Here is a 25266-nt window from a genome sequence, read left to right on the forward strand (position 1 = left end):
GAAAACAAGGATCAGGAGTGACTGATGTGCACCTCCCAAGTTCTGGTTGCAAAGAGAGCACCCAAAGGTGGCCAAGAGCTTTGCTGTCCTCCTGCTACATGAATCAAACAGAAAGTGCCACCAGCAAACTCCAAACGTGTGTTCCAACATAAGGGGTTGTGCCTGAAGGGAATTCAGTCCCATTTCCCTCAGGAGAAGAAACCTCAGGTGTAACTAGAGAACAAGGCCCTCAATCTGCCAGATTTTATCAGCTGAATGGCATCAACTTAAATTTGTTCCTGATTCTGGTTTCTAGGCAGAGCTCTGTCATCAGCCTGAATTTTGGTAAGTGGGAGAAGATGTGTTTGAAGTTGCCCACTGCAGCTTCCTGGAGGTTTCCCAGCCCCAATTCCTGTATTTGTATCCATGCACAATATTTCAGCTCATGTACAGCTCTAGTCATCACCTCGATTTTAATCAGGGCACGCAGCAATGAACTGACATAACTCTGTATTTTCTTTCCTTGGAACTGTGCTCAGGTGCAACACCCAGGAGTTCAGGGAGACCAAGGAAAGTACTTTGGCAGGGTTTTTACACAGAACATTGTGTAGGTTTTGGAAGGGGGCGTACAGTTGTCTTTTGGCAACATCTGAGCCTTTAGAGGAGTATCAGACCAGTCATGCTTTCTATTTTTTTTTTTTTAATGCCTTTGAAAAAACCTCAGTGAGCCTGAGACTTCCTCCCTCACTGCTGACAGAGCCAGTGGTTACGGGGCACTGCATGCAGCACACAGAGCAAAGGTGAACCCCACCACAACATCTGGTCTTACTTTCCCCCCCTCCACTTTATGAACTGAATATCTTTTGGGTAACTCTGTTTCTAATACCCTGGGTTCAGATTGATTTACACAGGCCACTGTAACTGAAGTATATCTTGAAATCTGAGACTACCCAAGATGTGCTGGCACAGCAGAGTTTGTTTATCAGCACTGGATTTGGGGGAAAAGAGAAATAAAAATCCTGTGTTGCACTTTGACATGCATTGCTGGATCATAAACAATTTAAAAACTTATTTTAAAAATAATTTCACCTCCTTTTATAGCCACAGTGAGAAACTCTAGAAAACAGTTTGCAGGTCTGGTAACAATCCACAAACATATCCTGGTGAAAATTAGTCCAGTGCTGTGGAAGGAAACACTTGAATATTTTAGTTCTGTCTGATCATGTATCTTGTACTTTATTTTTCAAATAGGATCCAAACATATTGTAGGAAATTTTCCTCATGAGCATGGTAGGGAATTGTGCTGTGCAGAGCTGGGGTGCAAAGCAGCTGCTCTAAATCCTTCCTCTGCATTTGGCTCTGTGTGATTTTAGGTCCCAAAAGTAGCGATGACTTCAGTCCAATGGATACAACCAGTCCCCTTTGGAATCTCCTGTTGGGAATTAGTGACATTCTTCTTTTAGGAAAAGCAGCCTTTTATGGAGACAGTCCTGGGGAGCCCCTGGATGTTTTGAGGGATGGCACCCTGCTCCCAGCGCCATGAGGGAGTGTGCTCACTCCCACTGCCCAGGCTGTCTTGGGAGATTTACAGCCTCATACGCCTGGGAGATGCTGCTAATAACTTTTTGCCGGCCTCATGTGACACAGGGCACGCACCAAATAAGCATATTTGCTTAAAAACACAAGTTTCAACTCGAGAAAAAAAAGCTGTTTAAAAAGGCCAGATGACCCACTTGCCAGGAAAGCCCCCAAACTGGGGGGGTATTTCACTTGCAAATTGCCATTCTCCTGTACTTGTGGAATAATGCTGCTAGTGACAATTTCAAATCTTTCTCCTGGTGTACATTTTGAACATCATGGTATCCTCTTGTTTCCCATTTTTTACTGTTCAGACCCTCCATAGAATATTATTGTCGCTGCAGACCTTTTATCCAAGGACTGTTGATCACAGCACAAGAACTGTCATCCTATTTGCATTCTGTGGATGCATCATTATTCACAACATTTGATGTCCATAAAACACATTAAAACTATTTCCTTGAGCAAAAATAATCAGCTCTCTGCTGTACATATCATTTGTATACTCAAATTGTAAAATGTAAATTGATATATAAGAAAATGGCCCATTAACTTTTTCATTAATGACAATAATACATTTTGTGCATCAGCAGTAGGAGGACCCTACATTCATTCTAAGGAACCTGAAGGATAAATGGAGACTTCTTTGTATTTCATAAAAATGAAGGCTGTCATCAAGCCCATTTTAGAGGCGGGGGGGCAGAGAGGGATTATTTTCTATGGCCTTATTTGTTTTTTAAACTGTTCTCATACTTGGAAGCATTCTTAAAGTTAAAATACTCTGATGAACCTGATCCTCCTGCCTTTGAGGCAGAATTTGCAATGAAAGCCACCTGGCATTTTGCCTAAACAAGGGTGAGGAGTTACCTGGGTGTATGTTAAATATTCTTTGTTAAAAGCACTATATGTGCACTGAATGTATAAATTGGGCACAGCTCCCACCCAGCTGGTAATTAATCGCCTTGAAGCATTCATGGCATTTTTTTCAATCCCATCCCAATTGTCACTTCCACTATTTCATTTTTAAGCCGGGTGGATTCTGTGGGTGCCATAACGGGTGCCGTGTTCCCCGTTGCTGGATAACTTTTGAAAGAGTAGATCTATTCATGCAAAAAAATAAAATAAAGTATAAATGACAAGTATTGCTGGGTTTTGTGAAATTTAATAGACAGCTGGATTACTGTTTCTTTAGGATTTATGCTGAGTTACCTGGAACTTACTGTGTTTTTAATGTATGTAATTTAATCATCCTGTGTCTTTTAAGATAATAGCAAGTGATTTTACTGTAATTCACATGAATTAAGACATCCTAATATGTATACTGGCTGTCAAATCGCTGTATATTTACCATTTGATTAAAGCATAGATTAATAATTTTTCTATAACTGATACATCATGCACTAACAGATAAAGAGCATCTGATATTAAGTAAGTGAGAAATAAAATCTGCTTTCAGTAAATTGCTTAGAAAAATTACACAGTACATTTAAATTACCATTTGCTTAGCAACATGCCCTTGTAGACATTCCAGTGGGGCTATAAAATGATCGATTTACTTTAATTTTCTACTGAATCCTGAAAAAATGGCTATCAGTAACCTATCCCTTCATCATGGCATGCTGATTCACTCTGTGTATTAAATTTACTGGCAAGGAGCAAGACGTTAACAAAAAGTAACAGATAATGTGAACATTTCATGCATAATCTGTAATATGAGATATGTATTAATAGGGAAATTATGATGCATTCAATTATTCTGAAATGCCTTCCAGAGATGTTTTGATTTGGCTGCGCTCTGATAGTAGCAGCACAGCAGGGAGCATCTCAAGTGATGAATAACCTAATCTCCTAATCTCAAAATGGGCACTATTCACAGCTAGCCCGGGAGAGGCTGGTGGGAGCCACCACACTGCACAGACACTGCTCCCTCACACAACAAAAACAGCCGCAAAAATCCCCTGCTTCTCACAAGGCTCCTCTCCCCAGTTCAGAATTTTTGGGGGGCACAGCAGTTCTACGAGTTCAGGTACTGATATGGAAAAGAAACCTTTGCTCCCCTCTCAAATAAACTTGGGACACAAAAGGCTATAAAAATAATTGTGTGAGCAGTTGTTCTGTTAGCATTGAAGGTTGCTTTGTGACATTATACAAAGGAGCTCTTTCTGACTTTACCCAGTTTAATATATACCTGAAATGATCTTTACTATGGATACATTTTTTTTTTTCCCCTGGAAAAAACCTCATGAGAACAAGAAACTCCTTATTTTGTCTCATGAGCCCGATGGACCCGAGTGCTTGCTTGTGTGTAATTAAGCAGCCGTGTTTACTACTTCTCCTGGTGAACAATAGTCTGGTTTCCTGAGGAGGTCAGGCAGGATTTATTTTATTGTCTACACACTTGGAGCAGGCAAGGTGCCTGTCATTCCTCAGCCCAGCTTGGGCACTTTTTCCCTGCTCCACATCCCCTGCTTTACTCCCATTTCCTCACCTTGGCATCTCTGCAACTGAAACTAAGCAAAAAAGCCCAGGAATTCGAGCCACGGCAGCACAGCAAACAATCCTGGGCACATAGGCTATGCAAATCCACCGAATTTTTTTACACTTAATTACTTGATTGCAGTGGGCTCACTTTTTGATTAATGCAATTTGGCAAAAGGTAATATTACACCAGTGTATTAGAATTTTTAGTAATTATTCAATGTTAATATGACAGTGTTCTTGAAGAAAAATGAGAAGGAAACAGTATCTCTGTTTTGTCTTCAATTCACAGCCCTGCTCAGGAGGAGAGACGCACAAATACTTGTGTAAATAAACGTGGTTTATCTTTGGGAGAAATCTTACTAAAAATTCCTGATTGGTCTTCTCCCCACTTCCTGTCCTTAATGCCATACTTTTAAAATTATTGGCATTACAAGGGTGCAGAAATGATTTTACACTCTTTTTTTATGCTGCAGTTTATTTGATTTACAAAGTGATTTGTTCTAACAAGTACCTTTGCAGTTTAATCATAATGCCACATTGTGTGTGCTGTTTTCCAAGACCTGCGCTGTTCCTAATGCCTTTGGCAGCCCAGCTCCTGAGTTTTCTGTCTAATAGAAAGCAGGGAAGTGTGAGGCTCCTTAGATTTCCTTTGCTTAAGCAATTTGATTTCCTCCGTGTTGTGCTCCGTGTGAGCATCGTGTTAACGCAGAGCAGGACGTGGTGCTTTTACCTCACCTGCTGTTACACACCCTTTACTCCAGGTTGTAGCCACTAATCAGGGTTAGCAAGCAGGGAAGGAGTGGGGCCCCGTTTTATGAAACTTTCAGATGAGGGATGTTGGGTTTATTTCAGTCTTTAGTACCCGAGAATGTACAATTGCTCTGAAGATAAATAAAAGATTCAGCTGGATGCCACTGGAGAGCAGAGCAGCATGTCTTTGGCATTGCTGGAGTCTTATCTGATTTGGATTTGTATACCTCATGGGGAATGGCAAAATATTGGAACAGACGGCTTGATATTTCCGAAGAATATAGTGGGCTTTATTAGCACCAGTTTCATTCCCTGACTGACGGCTTTTTCAAATTTTTTATCTTATTAATCTGTGCTACTGTATGTAAATGTTATTCCTCTCTGCATAAGGGAGGCAACCAGCGATTTGTAATAAATGCTTATGAGTGCCTGAGGCTGCACTTAAACTTTAAAACATCTATTATTAAGTTGCAAAAAAACACTGTAATGGCCAATAGTGACCTCATAGGAATTTTAAACTGTGGTCTGCTCTTCTGCATTAAAAACAAAAAAATTGCCTGAAGTTAGAATTATGAGCAATGCTATTTTAACAGCTGCATTTTGATTATTAAAGTGTGTTTTACAACTGAATTACAATGCTTTTATGGACTCTAGGTATAAGATTTAAAAAGGTCATTAAACATAGTCGGTTTTGTCACAGTAGGTGTCATTGTATACAATGGACACTATACAATCTATTTTATGTCGTAGTACTTAGGATTTAAAATAACACGGGGAAGCATTTTAGTTTGCTTAAGCATGTAGATTACTGTAGAGCTTTTCAGGTATTTTGACAGTTTGCGGTCCAAAATGACTACTTTCATTATTATTTTATTAATTTGACAAGAAGCCCTACAGATTTTCTGTGTATGAACGTTCCATTTGTCTCAGAAATAATTAAAAATGCCAGCCTAGAGCAACAAGACAACAGAAACACTTCTGGCAAATCAATGCTGAGAAATGCATCGTTTGTACGGGAGCCAAGTGTTTAGTCCTGAGCCATTTTTACATTTTCTCAGCCTGATAGGACGTGGGCTCATTGACAGCCAGTATTGACCTGCAGCGTGGGCTGGGCAAACCCAGCACCTATAAATTGATTTATCCGGGGTGTCGTGTGCTGGGTGCTGCATGCAATGTTTACATCTTGCACAGCACAGCTGCAGCAGGCAGGAGGAAACCCCTCTGCAAAGGCAAACTTAAATTCTGCTGCCCTTCGCCTCCTCTGTCAGACTTGGAAATACTTAAATCTTTAATTTGCCTTTCATTAATTTGTCATGGTGTTATCCTGGTGAAGAACCCAAGTACAAACAAGCTGGGTTTGGGGTGGCTGTGTGTTAATGAGTGCAAAGGGAACTACGATAAGTGCAGAAAGCTCCAAATATTTGACAAAATGTCACAAAGGATTGTATTTGCATGTAGTAGCATGGGTAGGACATAATGATTAGTGTGTAGTGCCGTGCTGGCAGTACCTACTCCAGCTTATCCTGATAACATGTCGGCTGCACAGCTTTGAATATTGTATATGTTCTTTGAACATATCTAGGACTAGCGGAGCTGTCACTCCACTGAAAAATGTGCCTGCACGAATGACAATGCTGCTTTAATTTTTTTTTTTTAAAGAGGACGACTTCTAAATAATTATTATCATGCTAATAACATTTGTATTCTTTTGTGTATAATTAAGATCTGCCTGTCTAAGCATGAAATAGGGTTGAAATCTTGAATAAGTATGCTATCCTTAACCTATTTAGTAAATCAATTTTAATTTAGTATTCTTTAGGTTAAGTCATAACAATAGAATTGCTGTATACAGAAAAATCCACAATTTATGGCTGTAAACCTTCTCGGAAATGTTTAATAATGAGCAAAGCTTCTGTGAAATTAAAAAATCTACCCCTCTAAATGTAAGTGCTGAATTTAAAAAAATGATTCAGCGATTACTAAAGTCATGTGTTTTTTTAAATTACCATTAACTCTTTATTACTTAACATGAAATTGTACATGTGATTTTATCTATAAGCCCCTGTAGGATTGTAATGCTTTTTCCAAACACTTGTCTTTTGAGCCCTACCCATTTTTTTGAAACATAAGGAAGACAATTACCAGAGTAGGTTGAATTCCTAGTCTGCAGTTATATTATCGTATTTGTATTTCTTATTTAAATAGGGAGCAAAGCAATTGGAAGGTTTTTTGGGGGAAAAAAGTGTCTTTTCAAAGATTATCAGTCCTGAGAGGAGTCAGAAATGCCTAACGAGGGACCAGATCCTGCTCGGAGAGGGGAAAGTGGGAGAGACAGGAGAGAAAAATATCCTTAGCTGCTATATGGAACTGTTTGATGTCTTTGTTATTCTAAGTTTGCATCTCAGGGCTGTGCAGATTCCTGAAATCCTGCTTCCCAACATTACTGTGGGATCTGTATGGGCTGTGCTGCTTGTGGCCTCTTCCCTGGATGTAGGAGAGGTAACAGAGATTTCCCCAGGACTGTGTGTGGTGTTTCCAGACCTGATTTGTTCAGATCACAGTCCTGGTCCTCCAACAGAGTTTGAAATGCAGGGACAGTAAACAGCCCCTGTGTTCCCAGTTTCCCAGTGCCATGTACAGAATCCATGGGCCTGAGCACTAGATGAGGTTCTGGAGCTTTTTCCAGATACCAGAGTTTTATTGGATATTATTTATGGGGGATTTTTCTACTTCAGTTGGCCTTTAAAATACTTTCTTCCTGTGGCATCTCTGTGTAACAGTTGCATGAAAACAACCCAGCGCTCATTAAAGACTCATTGACTGATCCTTACCCATTTTAAATTGGGAGCTGCAGTGATTTACAGTGGTTGAGGGTTGGATTCATGATGCCTTGAGAAAACATGGGAGGAGCACAGATTGTAAGTGTGGTTTTATTAGGGGGAATATTCATTGGGGACAGTCTGTCGTCGCTGCTCTCTCATTGCTGCCATCACCAGTCATTTCTGTGGTGCTAAAATCTACTTTACAATATTCGGGAGTCTTGGATAGATGACCAGTTAAGCAGAAACACTGCAAGTGAGGAACGTAATTTGAACACCTCACTCCTTTATGCTCCTTTATGAACCTTAGACACAGCTATTATCTCATAATGGCACATTTTCTTTTAAAAGGCCCCTAACAAATGTACAAAATGAGTATTTTCTAACCTGCATAGTTTGCCCACCATTTGCCTCGGTGTTTTTGTCAAAGGACATCTTAGAAAAAGGCTGTGTTAATGTGGGCATGGGATGGCTTTGCTGGTTTTGTCAAATGGCCTGTCTGCTTCATTTGATCCCAGCCAGGGTGCCAGAATCTGAAGGAATTACAGGTGGAATGCTGTATGCTTGTAACTCACTGAAAATTAGATACAGAATGTGCTTCCAAACACGGGTTCCATTTCTGAACACAAGAAAAATGGGCAATTGGGGCAAAATTTTCTTTAAGGTGAAGCGGTGAATTCTTCATATGCCAAAGAGAACATGGGACACAACTGGTGTTCCCACTGGGAAGGAATTGTCAGAGAACATGGCTCTGATGTGAATTAGGGAGAAAGGGAGAATGACACCTTGTAAGGGAAACAGCATCTGGGGGAAACATTACAATCTTTAATTCAACAAACAATTCCTGCATGGGACTTTCAAAGGTTAGGTCACTTCAGCAAAGGTGAATTCAGCCCATGGCTCTGGGAGGCCCAAGAGGCTCTGGTCACAGTAATTTTGTATTTTCTTCCCTCTGTATTTTATGAAGTGAATGATTGTTTTTAAAGTTTGGCAACCCTGCTGGTAAAAAAATGTGAGCTGCTTTTACATGTGATCAGAGATCAAACCACCAGGAGTACATCCTAATAAGAGAAAAATTTGTGGGTCCCCATACAATTTGCTTTATTCATCTGTTCATATAATACCAGAAAACTTTCAGGATGGTGCCCAGACTTCAACAGTGTTTGTGGTGCTCATCCCTGCCTCTGCCCTCTGTAATACACTGCTGTTTATTTTGATTTATTCAATATTTAAAAGCAGGCTCTCATTTTCTGAACACCTTTGTATAACAATAAAAGAAGCAAGTATGCAACAAGCAAGCACCAGCAAATGAATAACACTCTTTCAAAGTAATCATAGCAATAATAACCCAGGCTCCTTGGCCTTCAGCTGCCCACTTCTTGAATTGCTTAATTAAAATAGATGGTCCTGGGCAGACCCTCCGGAGGTTAATAAAGTGGGTCTTTGAATCAGAAAGGATAAAATTCCAAAATTGAGGATTGTCTGTGTGGAATACAAAGCTAAAGCAATTCCTTTTGTTTATATGAAAGGGATTCCAAGTGTAGCAGTTTTGCTGATCTTTGTTGATATGACAATAAGAAGAGAGGAGATTTCCGAACCAGCCAGGTCTTAAGCCACTTAGGATCTAATCATGTCCCCCGATTTGCAGGGAGAAATAGCTGGTGGGATCATCTCAGCAGCATTATCCAGCTGGCCTGGTAGTGAAGAGTTCTGATGTTTTAAAAATAATAATGAAAAGTTTTAAATTTTGAGCCTTTTCTCTTTTTATAGAAAAATAATTTCAACCACTCCCCACGTTTGCTTTTGGGAAAAAAAAACCCCACAACAATCTGGATTCATTTACCTTATTTCAAACAAAAAACTGAACACTTTTTAGATAGATTAACTTCCCTTTTGGGTGATTATTCTCAGGTGCAGATGGTGAATGTGTTTGGCCCCAGGAGCAAGGCAAACCCTGGGAAGCAGCTGATGATGCTGTGGTGGTACAAACAGCCCAAACGCAGTTCGGTGTCAGCCGCCTCCAACTGCCCTGGTGTCATCAAAGTCAGTGGAGCTACACTGATTTATACCCAAGGCGCTGCACATCCCTGACAGACATCCTGACTGCTTGTCCACATTTAGTTATTATTTATTTATTTATTTCTGGGCACTTGCAGCCACTTTGCTGTCTTCTACAGCTGATCTACCATGCAGGGAAATTTGAGGCCAGCTTCCCAATTTGAGATTTGGTAAATGTAGCTCTTATTTTTAAACTGTTTAGAAATATTTAGTTATAAATAACTAATAGAAAGAAGCCCAATGTTGTGCAGCTTGGAAAGAATCCACGGAATCTAGAAGGTAATTCTTCTGTACTAGTGAGGTAGTTGCAGGTTGGTGCATGGTGAGTTTTTCATTGCCCTGTCTTGAGCAATTATTTGTTCTTTGGAAATTGTAGCTTCCTTAGGGAGAGGGCAATTTCCTGTTTAACCCAACAGTTGTGTATTTTTGTGCATTATACAAAGTATTTTAATTAGAGAAGCTCCTCCAGAACTCCCAGCTTTCGCAGGGCAGACCTGTGGCCTTGCTTTTCCTGGTGATCTAAAGGCACATCCAAGTTCCCATCTTATCAAACTGGTTGGCAGCTTAAGGCAGCTGGGAAAGAGACACCAGCAGTGACTGTATCAGTGGCAGTCGGGATTACCCAGACAAGTCAGAAACACAGTGGCATCCCTTGTCCCTCGACACTTGCAGCTTTACCCACCTTCTCAATCAAACAGGGAGCGAGTGGCATCCTCCAGCTGAGATGTTTAAGAGCTGACTAATCAGAGGTGAAAAGGCAGGACCAGGCTGGGAAAGCTGATGAGCATCTTTCCTTTCCTGTTGGCCTCTGGCTTCAGGATTTCCAGCAGCTGTCTCCTTTAGAAACACCACTGAAGTGCCTGATGGACCTTGCCATGGGTAGACTCAGGTGCAGACCAGGGCCAGTCCTCGTGTGCTCTGAGAAGGGAACAGAATCAGGAGTGGCAGAGCTTTCTACAGCTCTTTGGAGTCAAGGAAGAGGTTCGAATAAAAGGGAAGGAAAAAATGGCTCATAGCAAAAGAAACACTGGGTCCCAGAGGCTGGAAGATGAGGGCTTTAAGCTTTGGTTACCTCACTGGGAAACCCTGCCTTCAAATTTTCCACCAAAAGGCCTTGATAGGGACATAATTTACACCTGAATTTACAATTTTTTATCCTGTAAAACAAAGGCACAGATAAGAGGAAGAACATTTTTTGTTGTTCAGCAATGAAGATTACTTGACAGGAGAATGATCCAATGAGTTTGTGTTTGCGGAAAGCCACCAGCAGTGTCAGGACCTCAAAAAGAATTCTAGTGAGGATTGAGTCCCCTTAATTTTAAGTATCAAATTCAGATACCTAAATTAGGAATATAGGTCTATTCATTAATAAATATTTAGTGGACAGAGAGAGAGGCTCCTCCAGAGGACAGTTCAGATTCACCTACGTTAAACACCCACTCAGAATTGCCAAGGGGAAGTCAGATGTCTAAAATTGGAGATCACTGTCCCGGTGATGGACAAGGCTCTGAACTGTATACAGGGTGGACAGCCAAATAGAAAGGGCAAATGCAAAGGGTGCTTTTATCCTTGAATATGAATCTGAATTTTTAAGCTACATATTTAACTGAAGAGAGCATGTCTGGGGTACGGGGAGTCACCCTATTGATTTCCACACCCCTGCATTCAGTCCTTTCATTTACAGGAATCTTGGCTTCTGGAACATTTAGACATTTGGCCACCTCTGTCCTATTGTAAATTGCCAACTGGGAGTGGCATCTGCCCTTCCATACATTGAGTCCTAGCCTGACCCAGGAATTGTTGGGAGAGCTGCAGTTGACCCTGGTCCAAGCTGCTGGTAACTTACGTGCAGGTAGTGCTGTCTCAGTGTTCAGGAACACTCCTGGCACTACTGAATTTACCATCACAGCTGGAGTCAAAGCAGGAGTATTCCTGGCTCCATAACAGAGTGGTCAGCATGGCTCCCACCAGCACAACCTGAGCACAGGCACTGCCTGAGGTGTCGGGAGGGCTCTGCTCCCATCTTTCCAGTTCTCCTGGGACAATTTCCCCCCGTTTGCTATCACGGTGCTGATCTCCTTAGCAGTGGGGTGAGTTCCCAACATGTGCCTTCTCCAGCGCCGGAATGTGGAATGAGCACAATGAAGCGGCTGATCCGCGGATCCCGCGCCGCCTGTCACTTCCTAGAAACCACTGGCAAGGAAACATGCACTGGAGACATTTCCTTGTTGCTGGTGAGCATGGTCTCATCTGGTGCTGCTCTCCAGCTGGATCTTCAACATGTCAAACTAGTCAAATACTGTTCTTTAAATGAGAGAAAAATGTTTCATGCCCAGAAATGAATGCAAACAGTAAATCCACGTCCCTGTGCTCCTCTCTCCCCAATTCCTAACTGCTGAATATATTCATGAAGCTCTGAGCACATCTTTGTCTACTGAGTGGCTGTGTGCTGCTGTTGAAACATAGCTGTTGTACAATATTTTAACCTGCACTTAGAGGTGCAAAGTGCAGTACCTGAAATGGCTTTGGAATAAAGGAAAGGTTGGGGAAAAGCTGCCGAGAGTAACAGCCCTCCCAGGGAAATCAGTTTGTTTTACAAAGTGCTGTGGAGGTATCAGGCTGAAGTGTGTGTCCTCTTCTCTCCATCTTTACGGGGCAATGGATTCTGGGGAAGTGGAAAGTTCTTTTTTTACTCCTTTCAGGATTCATGTTTGGACAGGGTGTTTGTAAGAATGGGTGCTGTGAATGGGCTGTTAAAATTTAAACTTTTTCTGTTCCCTTGATAGTGCTTTGAGCGGCCCATCCCAATGTATTTCTCCCAACAAGCCCAAAAGGGACTCTGGGAAAGCTGCTGCTTCATTCAGGGGATGCTTCTGTCAGTGTGTGCAGCTGATCAGGTGCACCTTGGTGGGTATCATTAATCCCAAATTGGCAGGGTGAGGTCAAAGCCACAAGCAAACCTCCAGATTAGCCATTAGAAGGAATCATCCTACAAGGACAAAAACTGGGGAATAAAACTGAACGTTTCATTGAAATCCAGATTGTAAGAGATTAATAAAACCATAAAGGAGTAACAAAAGGAAAAAACAGAAGAGAAGCAGCTAATGCTTGACACACTCTTCCTTACCATCTTCCTCACCCTTGCAAACCTCTTGCTGGAGGACAACCCCATTCTCTCTTATGCTACAAATGACACTGCTCAGTCTTTCCTTCTTTCTGGAAAAGTGTCTCCATTCTTAAGGAGACTGTGATTGTAACAGCACAATGGGACTGTGCTTGCAGTTGCCAAGCTGGACAAAGAGAACCTGGAGGGTTTCACACCAGCTGTTTCCACCGCTGCAAGACTGACAAATTCTGTTCCCCATTCACATTATTAGGGGTAATGACAAAGTGACTAGATGTTCTCCTTCCAAAATTAAAGCTCTTTTAACCAAGATAAAAGCATTTGGGAGATAATACAGAAGTAAATATAGAGAACACAAATTTTGTGTGCCAGATCTGTAGCTATGTTCAGTGTGGGAACTTGTTAAGCCCTAATTTCTGTATATTTCTGTGGTGAGCCTGTGTTGTGGCTTATCTCTCAAGACAGCTGATCTCCCCTTTTCTCCTCTGACAGCTTTTAACTATATGATATTCTTTAGATCTGCAATATCTCACCCTGTGTCTTCACTGGAGACTGAATATAGGATCCTTGAAGTCAAGAGCTTCTCTGCTGTGTTTCAAGTGTGTCCTGGGACACTGTGTATGACTTTCCAGCACATGCCACTATCCTCATAATAATGGGAGGATAATAGGAGTTATACTGCATGCCTGAATAACTAGGTTAGATATCTGTTTTCTTTGATTGTTGCCTGGCATCTCTCTGTCTGTCACATCTACATTTTCCCTTTGTTGTGGGAGGCGATTTCCCCTTCGATAGATTTGACTTGTGCATTAACATTTCTTAGTGGAGAACTGCAGCTTTCAGCACACTTATTCTCTCATTGTCTGCACCTGTTTGTTTCCAGTGTAAAATTTCAGACAACCTCCCACTCTTTCTGTCATCCTCCTTTCAAATCAGAATGCCATGAATGATCTGAAGGGCATGGGGGAAAAAAAGAGCCTTTTGTTACTTAATAATTTCTTTTTAAGTCTCTTTCCTTCTTTTTAACTTTGATATTTGTGTAAAGATATTTTGAGGTCTCATATCCTATTTTTGTTCTTTGAATATGATATTATCTTTTGCCTTTGATAATCGTTGTCATTCTGATTTTCTTTAATTGTCTCCAGACAAAGTATCTGGAGAAAGGCAAGCGTTGTGGTAGGGAACTTCGTGTTTTCAGCAGGAACATTATGGTGAGGAAGTCAGGAGAGTGGGAAGCTGTAAGGATGAATGTTAATAATGTCTTAATTATTTTATAATAAAACTATTCGCTGGATTTGCAAAATGTATTTGAGAGGAACACTTTTGCTAAGAGGACTTGAAACCTAAATAAGTAAGACAAGCAGAAGGCAGGCATCACCCAAGCAAAATATAAAGACTGTATGTCATGCTAAGTGCTTTTAAAAGAATCCCCGAACTGTTTCCCTTCCCTATGGCCAAGAGAGCATATTGCAAACAATATGTTGTGGTATTACTTCCCTTCTTTGCTTATGTGCAATCAGATGAAGGAGGGAGAAGGCAGAAGTAAGTTCTTTTCCCATTGCCTTGCTGTCAGCTCCGTCCATCCCGCTGCCCCACTCTCCCATGTGAAGGAGAAGCTGTCGTGTGTCCAGGCCAGTGCCGGTGGCAGCTCCATCCCAGCATTCCATCTGAACCTAGCAATTAGAGGAAAATGGACATCAGTGGAAAAACAGCCCTTCCAAGCCAGGTCTAACATTTAAACTCCAGGGGACATGCAGGTGATGCAGCACCATCCATAGAACAGCAGTTCAGCCCAGTGAGAACAAGTCTAGGGGGAATCTGGATTTCCTAACCGAGGGATGCAGGGAACTGCAGCGTCTCTGTAGGCACTGAAAATCTCTTTGTTGTCTTAAGAAGAAAGTAAAATGCCAAGCTGCAGTTGTGCTGGCCAGTGTATTTAAATACACTGAAAGGCATTGATATCTCCGAGGAGTCTCTAAGGTGTATTTGATCTATTACTTTGCATGCGCTATGAAATAATAAATAACCCAACAGATACCACACTGCATGACAAATTTGAAAGTGTTTTCACTTAATCTCTGCCTTGATGAGACACTAATCTGTCTTTTAAAACATTTTCAAAGGTGTCCTCACAGACCTATCAGAATTAATGGTGTATTCCATTGCACTCTGGATTGTTGAAAACACAATAGCGCATTATCACCTGGTGCTATAGATACTATCACCTCGTTCCATGGACACTTAGCAGGTAAATACAGTGGGCAGCAGGCGGTGGGATAAATATATCCCTCACTGCACAGAAATCATGCCTCAGAAGTCAGTGGAATGAGACAAGAAGTGTGCTTGATGCCACGGCGCAGTAGTACATCCCTTGGAAAAGTAAAGCATAGCTACGTGCTCCACAACGAGGTGTAAATAACACTCAGGAAGGCAACGGCTGTGTGGTGTTCCGAAAATGTAAAGTCACTGCTTGTTCATGGGACACTCTCCAAGGTGGTATTTATCGCCTCAGTCATCAGCAGCTCTTACATGAGACAGGGAAGAACTAAACCCTGTTATAATCAGTTTTTGAAGGTACAAAATACAAAGGTGTAGTGTAAAACTGCTCAGATTCTGTGGCCAATTCTTCTGTACAGTCCTACCCCCTTTGTGAACCCTCAACAAGTGTTAAGCACCTCTGAACATTAGGATTTGAATGCCATTCTCAAAGTAAGTTCTGGTAGAGTTTTGGTTAAAATGTTTCACAATAACCGGTCATTTCAGAGTTGTTGGGTGCTTCCCTGCTCTTGGATTAATCCTGCATCAAACCCCACCTTTTATTCCCCATTTGATCAAATCCCCATTCGATTCTCAGCATTTAGGCAGCTGGTTTCCATTGCTAATATAATCGGGAGGTATCAAACACAAATGAAATACTCGTGTTGATTCAGCTTTAACCAAATTCCCGTTGTTCTCCTAGCATGGATTTTTTCCAAACATTCTCTTCTGGTCAGGCTCTTCAAGCAAATTTCCCAGCGTAAAGCCTTACGAGCATCTTTGGGGGGGAGTTTCAGCTGACAGTCTGCTTACATAAGCAAAAGCCAAAATTTTGCAAATCATCTTTGAATGTATCCTACTTACGCTTTACTTTTTCAATGGCCGGAAAAAAGGGAAGTTTCTATAAATGTTCCCAGTGACGCTGCCCAAAGTGTACCTTATGTACTGTACAGCAGCTCTCCACAGAAGCCGCAATTTGAATTTGAAAAGAATTTGAAAATTATGTTGACAATTTGCATTCCCCAAAAGCACTTCAGCTGTCTTTCTACATTTTCTTGGCTTTCTAGGGGTTCTAGAAGGAAATTTCCTTCTCCCACCTCAAATCTTTTCGCTGAGTGCTCAGACATATTTAGGTAGTTAGTCCTCCAACCCAATCCAATTTATGAACTGCACGGTGCCTTCTTTCATCATTTACCAGTAAAAGTAATGACACAGGGTGGAGGTTAGAGCTGCAACAGGAATGAGACAAAAAGGGGCACAAGGCATTATTCTCTTCCACTAAGTAGCTCTGCAGATTCTATTATGAGTATTTAGGATATTGGGGAGCTTTAGGTTTAAGTTCTGCTGCATAATCAGTTGGGGTTGGTTCAGCAGCTGAATCCCTTCAAAATATCACAGTGATAATTTTCACTTTTCAGCTTTTTTCCCCCAAATCTTTTGGAACCAGTGCCTTAAGAGCAAATAAGGGCTATGCCTAAAGATGGGAAAACCAAGCCCATTCCCGAATCTGGCCCCAATTTAGTCTGAGTTTTCCCCCATTCCAGATACCAACCGTAATCCAGTCTGGGTTTTCCCCTATTCGGATTCCAGCTATGATCCAGTCTGGGTTTTCCCCCATTCCTGCTTCTGTCCTAAATCCAGTCAGGGTTTGCCTCCACTCTGGATCCCAAGTCTGATCCAATTTGAGTTTTGCCCCTTCCAGATCCTGGTTGTGACCCAGTCTGGGTTTCCCCCCCCCCCCCCCCCCATTCCAGATCAGGCTTTACTCCAGACCGGGTTTTTCCCATTCTGGATCCCGGCCCAGACCCAATCTGGGTTTTCCCCTATCCGGATCCCAGCCCATATCCAGACCTTTTGAGTCTGGATAAGTACTTTCCAGTACCTTAAAAGCAAAGAAGGGCTGTGCCTAAAGACAGGACCCAAGCATTTTCAGTGGTGTCTAGAAACGTTTGGTTGGTGTTTCCCTGGGGGCAGCTCATTCTATTCCTGTGTTTCAGCCGTGCTGGTGAAAGAACTTTACTTTCTCCAGCTAATTATGTGGAGATGTGTTTCATCCTGGAGCAGGAGCAGGAGGTGCTGAGCTGCAGGTGTGACAGTACCACCACTGGGGTTGTCACTGATGTAGAGCAGGTGGTGATTACAGCTCTGGCAGGTGACATTTCGGCTCCTGGGCTCCGGATAAGCACTGAGTGTTCTTCCCCTTCCCCTTCCCTTCCTCCTCTCCTTTCTAGAGTGTTGAAATGTGGAACATCCACAACCCATAGGAGAAGGAGAAGGTGGCTCTGTGTTTAGTGCACATGGAAAGCTCTTCCAGCATCATCATGGAAGGGTTTGTGCTCAGGTACAGCTGTGACAAAAGTCCAGCTCTTTTCAGCCTGTTGCGTGTCCATTCCTCCTTCAGAAGGGATGAGAAGAATCATTACTACGTCCCTTAGGTTTTTTGTTCCTACCTTGAGCTGAAGCCAACTTCCCCCAGGCTTAATTCAACATTTAGTAGTGTTGGAAACACCAAAGAGAGGAAGAGAGACGGGGAAAATGTAGCTGCTTTTTGTGCCTGAAGTGATACAGATCCTTCTGTGTAAGAAGAGGTGCTACCTGCTTTCTCTGGTTTTGTTTTTATGTTGTACTGCTGATAATAACAAGAAAAGAAGATTATGGGAGCCTGAAAATGATAGAATGTTTTTGCTGTTGATTCTTGCTTCTGACGCTGCTCCTTCACATCATACTTTTCCCATTAGAAGTAGGAAATTAGCCCAATTTTGGGTTTGTTTTTTAATTTTAAATGAGAATTGTAAATGCAAGGTATTGCTGCTGTCCTTAGAATACATCCCTCATTTTCCTCACTTTGTGCCAAAATGGAAGAGCAATATCTTAGAAAAGCTGTCCCTGACTTATCCTGTCTCGTCTGTTCTTTACTAAATGAGGGAAGAAAAAGACAATTTATTTAAACAAAAGATAAGTTGGATGTATAATAATAAGGAAACATGAAAAAAACCCTAAAGCTGTTAGTGTTCTTTGTTTTCATAGGCAATCATTTGATTTAAAGTAATTTTAGGCAAATATTTTTATTCTTGTTCATTGTTGTTTTTGTAAGCTGTAATTCAAGTGTTATGAAATCTAATTATACAAGAAAGATTTGTCTAAATTCAAAGCAAAATCCCAAACATAATAATAAAATTGCTATACATCCCCAGCTCAGTTCCTGTGAATATTAGTTCTCTGTTCAAAGGCTCTCCATAGGATTCAATTTTGACCTAGAAGAAGGTGGCAAAATGTATCATCTCGTAGTGATAAAACAATATGAGTACAAATGGACTCAATCCAGTTCTGATGCAAGTTGTAAACAATTAAAAGTACATGAGCTACAATGCCCAGAGCTGATAGCTGAGGACATTACTGCACACTTGGGGTAACGCTGGGAACCAGGAAAACAATTGTTTCACAATAGGACATAAAAGCAACAGAAAATATTTGTCTCGGCAGAGCAGTGCAGCCTTGCAGGGCCGTGGCGTGGGGAGGATTTTTCAGCGGGCTGGCACGAGCCTGAGTGATGCATAATGGCAGCAGGGAATGGATTTCTGCATAGCTGAGTAGGTGACGTCATGAAAGAAGGACTATTTATCACCATAATTTAACACAAGATGCAACACAATGGCTTGATGGATGCACTTTATGGTTTTCAGCCAATCATAATAATGGATCTATTGACTAAAGTTTTAGATGCCCTTTATATACCCTTCGTGGATAGAAAAAGAGCAGCGAAAACAGAGAATGAAGAGGCTGGGAATAAGTCAGAAAATACTTGCCAGGAATGTTTTCAAAATTCAGGCCTCCTGTGTAACAGCCTTTTGACCTAAAGCTTCCCCAGTTGTGTTTCTAAATCCCTAAAAGCTAATGAGGCTCAACAAGAATATTTCAATTGAATATTGGACTAATTGTAACTCACTGAAGAAACAGTTCTGAAATGTTTGGGCTTTGTTTTGGCAGTTTTGACTGAGATTCTCCTTACTGAGATGTCTTGTAACTTTGGCAGGTGGGTGTAGAAGTCAGTTTGGGCACTGAGGTAGGAGCAGGGAAGGAGAGAAATTTTCCTTTATGCCTTTAATGTGAAACTGTTGACACACAAGAATAAAAATCCCACAGAGCAGACATCCAGCCCTGGCTTCTCCCTTCTCCCAAGAGTGCCTTGGCCCCTCAGAGCTGCCTCCTTGGTGTCCTCTGGTAACTTTTTTCCAGGTCACCTTGTTACTTTGTTGTCACCCGTCTGCCAAATAGGAGCAAAGGCAGGGGTTGTCCCTTCTCAGCTCGATGGTTCCAGCAGTTCCCTGGGAGCTGGGAGATGAAAGATTAAATTCATTTAGGATGAGGAGGGCTTAGCAGGTTCCCAAAGGGAGTGGGAAATCTAACTAGCAGAGGGTGTCTCCTTAGGGAGCTGCTTTGATTTGGGAGAGAAGAAGGAAACTAAACAGATCCTCCTTAGACCGAAAGCTGAATTTCTCCATGCTGGAAAGCTCCTGGATTTTACCTCTCAACACAGGCATGTTTGTATCCCTTGCAGGCAAAACACAATATAAATGGCTGAGGTTGAGTGTTTTGCCCAGCATGGATAGGGAGTGTGGGCAGAGCTTTCCAGCAAAGATAGGAACAGCTTTTGGGATTTCATGTAAAGTTTCTAGATAACTCTGGGAATTGATTTAAGATGTTAAGTGCCAGCCCATCTGATGTATTCCTAGGGCATGAAAATCCACCTGATTCTCATCCCCAGATGCTGTGCTTCCATAGAGGGATGATCAAAGAAACAAAAAGGCAACAGCTCCACAGCTGCTTCCAAGCTGGATGGATGGAAGGGGTTTTCTGAATATTATTGTGGTTTTTACTGGGTTCTCTGACCTAACTGTCAGAATTTAATTGAGCTTCTTGATGTTGGCATGTTGAATCTTTCCTTCTTGGTTTTTTGTGATTGGACTCCATGAAAACACCTGAAATACCTGAAACTGTGGGTTCTAAATAATTGATTTATGTTTTCTTGCTTTTTCTAAATTAGGAATAAAACTTTTTAGCCATTACACTTTGGAGGTACACAACAGTCAAAAAGAGAAGTGTGTGCTTGTGAATTAGAAAGTGAAAACTGACTTCATAATGACTGGGGCCAATGAACCTTAATAGGTTCTTCTCTCTTCTGGAGGGAGAACTGGGAAAGAACCCAGGAGTTTTGGTCTCTCCATTTGGAGAACCTAGAAAACAAGCTGAGAAGAAGAAATACCCACAGGGGGAAATGTAGGGTTTTCCACATGACACAACAGCACAAACCACTTGTTCAGCTGAACCTTAAAAATCTCTCCACTAAGCTGATGGAACACTGGGAAGACTGGACTTCCTATTTAATTTTATATAAACTAGCCTAAAAAATGACTTCAAACTGACTAGGATTTAATTTTCAGTGCTAACCTTCAATTAATTTGTAACTTTCTTGGCACCCAGTTTGCTGGAAATGGCTGTAATTATGTTGTTTTCTGAACGGTGCATTCATTCAGGCCATATTCTATAAGACTATTTATACAGCTGGGGAAAAAATAATGGTATTTAGGGGGATGGGGGAAATGCTAATAGAAAACTTACTGAAAAAATCTGAATTATTGATTTTGAAAAAGTATCTTATTAACTTGCACTTGATATTTTAAATGGAATGCTTAGTTCTTAAGAGAATTTGGGATAATTTTGTTGCCTTTAACAAGAAATGCATGGTCAGCTTCCCCATGGCTGCCTTTAATGCATGTTTGAGGCTGGCACAATTATATACGGCAAAACCCCACGTTGCTCTGCTGTGTGGGGTTTTACAATGACAGTGTTTTTTCTTAATTGATCGGCATAGCAGGGTCCAATTGCTGTTAGAGGGGAATTATTCCAAAATCTGAGAGCATGAGAACACACAGAGCAAATTTGTTACCTTCTTTTTTAGAAAAAAAATACAAAAAAATCCCTTTTAAAAGACTTTTTAAATGCACAATAAACTGTGTTGGCCTATGTTGTGAAATGCTGCATGTTGTCAGATAAACAGATTTACTCCGGGTTTTTCCTCCTCGATTTTTCTTAGTTTAGAAGCTACTGAGGTTTTTGAGCATTCCTTTTAGTGTGCTTGGCATTAAAGGCGTTTGCATGTGAGTGCCTCCTCCTGCCTTTAAACCAGAGCATGCTCCCTGCTGGAATATATCCCTCTTGTTTGAGTCTTTCCTAGTTGAAGGTGCAGCTTATGGCAATTTAGTTGGATTCCCAATCACATCTTTGACATGGGTTTAAGGGCAGGAATATTTGCACATAGCCTTAACAACCACAGTTTAGAACCAGGACTAATAAGAAAGCAAAACCATCATTAGGTATTGAATTTTTAACTAAATTTTCCAAAAAGAGCTTTTTTTTTTATTAGCTGTGTGTCAATCCTGACATGCCAGGTGATGGACAGGAATGAATCCAGGTGGATATTGGCACCGGTTGTTTCTTATTTCATATTTGGTTTACTGTAGCATCACTCAATCAATCCCAAGTTATTAACGTGTCTGTGAGTAAGTTGATGTCCTAGAGAGCACGTTTGCCTCTTCTTAATCCTTTAAATATTTTATTTTGACTTTCCCAAGTAGCTATTTAAGTGGTGGAAAGGGAGAAGAAAATCCTCCACGGGAAGAGTGAACAAATTCTTCTCTTTTCGTGAGACTCATACCTGTAGATTTATGGCAGAAGTATTGCTTCCCTTGAACGTGAAGTTTTTTACTCTTAATCTGGAGTTTTGTGGGTTCCCATATTTTTGTGGAAGGATAGAACTGTAATACAGTGGGCTTGCCACATACTGATGTTCACACTGCTCCTTAAAATTACTCTTTGACTTATTCATGCCATTTGTCCTCAGAAAGGAGTTTCATTGTTTCTAAAACTGCAGCAGTTGAAATGAAAAAGCCTGAAAGATTATATGGGTCTGAAATATACCTTTATATGTGGGGGACATAATTACCTCTGGAAGAAACAGGAACATTTCAGGATGGCTCCTGCTACACCAGTACAAAAATACCGAAGTGGTAAATTTATTATCTGTTTTCTCGACTGAGGAAAGTTGGTTTGGAACAGAAACTGCAGCCCTTGAATAAATATTTGTCACCCAGGAGAGTCAGTGAGGGGCTAACAATGCTTTTTGTGCCGGGGATCGCAGATTCCCACTTTTCCTTTCCCCGTGTGCAGACTCTTTGCCGCATTACACGGGTGGAAGGGGGAGGCCGTGGGCCATTGCGCACCGATTTCTCTCGGTCCCACAATTACAGAGACACCTGTGCTAAATAACATCCTGCTGCTCTACTTGGAAAATTACAGGGCTGGTCCCACTCTAAGAAGGCCAGGTGTCCATACCTGAGCTCCCTCCCAGCTTCTGCCCGCTCCTAAGAGATGCTGAAGCCCCCACAGCTCCACATCCATGAAATTCCTTGACTGGTGTCACACCAGCTCCTTCAAATACTTCCCTTCTCCATGGCAAGTGTATTTTTGACTGAGAAGTGCTCTCCTTTTTCTGCTCAGGTCTCAGGTTTGACCACTTGCCTTTGCAGTGTGTCTACTTTAGCACTGCTCAACTCTCTGCCGGTTGTTTCAGGCTGCTACTCAAATTACACTTATTCCAGTTATTATTTCCATCATTTAGTATGAATTTTACAGTGATGTTGTTTTTATGCTTCCTTACCCTGCCACATGTGTTAACTATACAGAAACTGTTCTTCTTGTGGAAGAAATTATATACCAAAACTACCCAGTAAAAAGCTTGTTTTATGGTACTTATAAAATTAATGCCAAAAATGTATGGTAAAGCTTGATTTTTTGACATTAATGGCTGGTTATTTAACATGTTGTGCTCTTGTACTGCCTGGAAAACAGCACTTAGATGTTCAGGTGTGATGTCAAATTCCCACCCAAGGATTCAAAAGTTTAAGAGGCTGTTAAGTGAAGAGTCAGGGTACAAAAAACACAGTTAAATAACACCTGAAATGAATGAGAAGTGGAATAAATAGTCGGAATTTTAATTTTTTATTCTTTTCTAATGAGCCAGATCCAGTCTGTAGTGTACTGTTAGGTGATCCTTGTGCACAGATGGGATATGTTGCTTTTTGTTATGTTAAGGAGCATTTTTTTTGCATTTTCCTCCCTCCCTGTGGCTGTGCAACAACACAGAGCTCACATGCCAATAATCTTGATCCATACTAGCAAGTGAAATGCCTTTAGATGGAGGGGGCAGTCTGACAGAAATCAAGGAGGAGAAATCCAGAGGCCTTATAGACATAAATTAACTGGGTTGTGAAAACAAAAATGTTTCAATAAATGCGTTTCAAGAAAAAGTATTTTGGAAGCCTCTAAGAAAAGGTGAAAATGAAATAAATAGAATTTACTGTTTATAAATTGGTAGCTCCAGGAACACATCATCATCTCACGCAATTTGTGATGAGATATTTAGCATGGATCCTGGTTAAGAAAGCCTCAGCTCCCTGTAATTGTAGCTATTGGTGTCCCTCAGGTACAGGGCTCTGGTTGCTCTGAGAGCCTTAAGAATGTGAAGTTTGGAAAATCACAGCCTCCAGAAGAAATGCAATGATTTTTTAAATATATCCCACTTAAGCAGTTATCATTTTAAGGGCGCGTTATCAATACTGTTTATCATATTCCTGACCCTTTAGCTCCTCAGTCCAAAGGCACTGGCTCACCTCGGAGAGAGAGAGATGCAGAACTTATAATGAATGTATTAGAAAAATTTCTAGGAGGCCTTGACATAGCTTGCAGAGATATATATGAGAGTGTCTCCCTGGAAATAGAGGGAAAGGGTTTTTATGGAGGTCAGAAACCCTATGTCTGGCTTTGCTGGGTGATACAGTATTCACTTTTACTTCTGTCATTGTTCCAGGACTAAATATTTCTTGTCTTAAACCTCACACTGGTTAATTACAGAATAAAAAAAAGCAAGGAACTGTTTGAAGCAGTTGATTTATGTGAAGCTGGAAAAAAACCCAAGTGAACCAGATTAGAGGACAAGTGCAGGTATCAAAGTAGCTTTATAAATGCAATTTAATATGGGAAGCTCATCTCTACGTAGCAGGTCTGCATTATCCATGTGTACACAAGTAGAGGGTTTGTCCTGTGGGTACAGCACATCAATCCTCTCAGTTCAGCCAGGATCAAGGACTGCTTTCCACTTCCCACACCAAGCAGTGCAAAGTGACTGATGTCCCCCCGATCGAGGGGTTCCTGCTGCCGCGCGTTCACGGCCATGTCATGTAACACCTGACCCTGTGTGGTTCCTGGTGTGGCTGAGCCAGTGTTCCGGGGTGAAACACCATGGAATTATGTACTCCGAGCCACTGAAGCAGAATTTTTATAGCCTGACCCCGAGGACAGCTCTGATATGTTTTAGGGAATAAAATGAGGCCGTGTGGGCGGATGCTGCGAAGCCTTCTGAGATGGCTTCAAAAGGCAAAGCAAGTCTTGGATCACCTGCCCTGTGGGATGGCAGTGTCCTGCTCTGAACTCTAACCCAAACCTGTGAGGTTTTGACTGAAGGGAGCACTCCTAAAAAAGAACCCAGGTGGAAAACCCTGGGGGTGACACTCAGTCGTGGAATTAATGTATTTAGCACTTGAAAAGTCTTTTCAGGAAAATACCTCTGCTGTGGGTGGCCCTTTTCATGCAGAAAATGTTTTAACCCTTCTAGTTTTTTGTGATTTTATTTTTTGGTGCTGATACTGTCTTTCTCTCATTCCCAGAGAATCAATGGAAGTGTCTTTTTCTTTTCTCTGCAATGACGTGCATTTTAAACAAAAGAAAACATAAATAAAGGCCAGACTGTCATCAGTTTAAAGTATTGCATAAGTGGTTAAATTTAATCACAAAGAGACAACCAGCTAATGGTTTTAGTGGAATTCATAAAATCCCATAAAACACAAAAGTTAAATTTTGTCATATAATGTGAATCAGTTATAGGAAGCAGCACAGCTTCCTTTTTCCCCCTGAATAAATTCTAAACAGTCCTTAGAAAATGAATTACCAGTCTGCAAATCAGGATGACATATTTTTCAGCTATAAAGCTAAAACTACTTTCAGACCACTTAGCTTCCAAAAAAAAAAAAAAAGATGAAAACAAAAAGACAGCAACTTTGTTTTTGCTGTGTTGCTGTCAATAGTCTTGGTGCTTGGCTGTGGCTC

At 41.3% G+C, this 25266-nt stretch overlaps 2 long non-coding RNA genes across 15 annotated transcripts in view; one reads left to right on the forward strand and one right to left on the reverse strand.

The window, feature by feature from the left end:
* The window catches only part of LOC104691503, a 481199-nt gene that overhangs the window by 197706 nt on the left and 258227 nt on the right, over nt 1-25266 (forward strand). The gene's annotated exons all lie outside the window — the stretch shown is intronic.
* Nucleotides 1-25266, reverse strand: part of LOC109145105 — a 42975-nt gene that overhangs the window by 13922 nt on the left and 3787 nt on the right. Inside the window, exon 2 of the long non-coding RNA XR_002046327.3 lies at nt 10348-14462. This is a non-coding gene — a long non-coding RNA (uncharacterized LOC109145105). The remainder of the gene's footprint in view (nt 1-10347; nt 14463-25266) is intronic.

This window comes from Corvus cornix, chromosome 3 (assembly GCF_000738735.6).
Source record: "Corvus cornix cornix isolate S_Up_H32 chromosome 3, ASM73873v5, whole genome shotgun sequence".
In the NCBI taxonomy this organism is placed as follows: domain Eukaryota; kingdom Metazoa; phylum Chordata; class Aves; order Passeriformes; family Corvidae; genus Corvus; species Corvus cornix.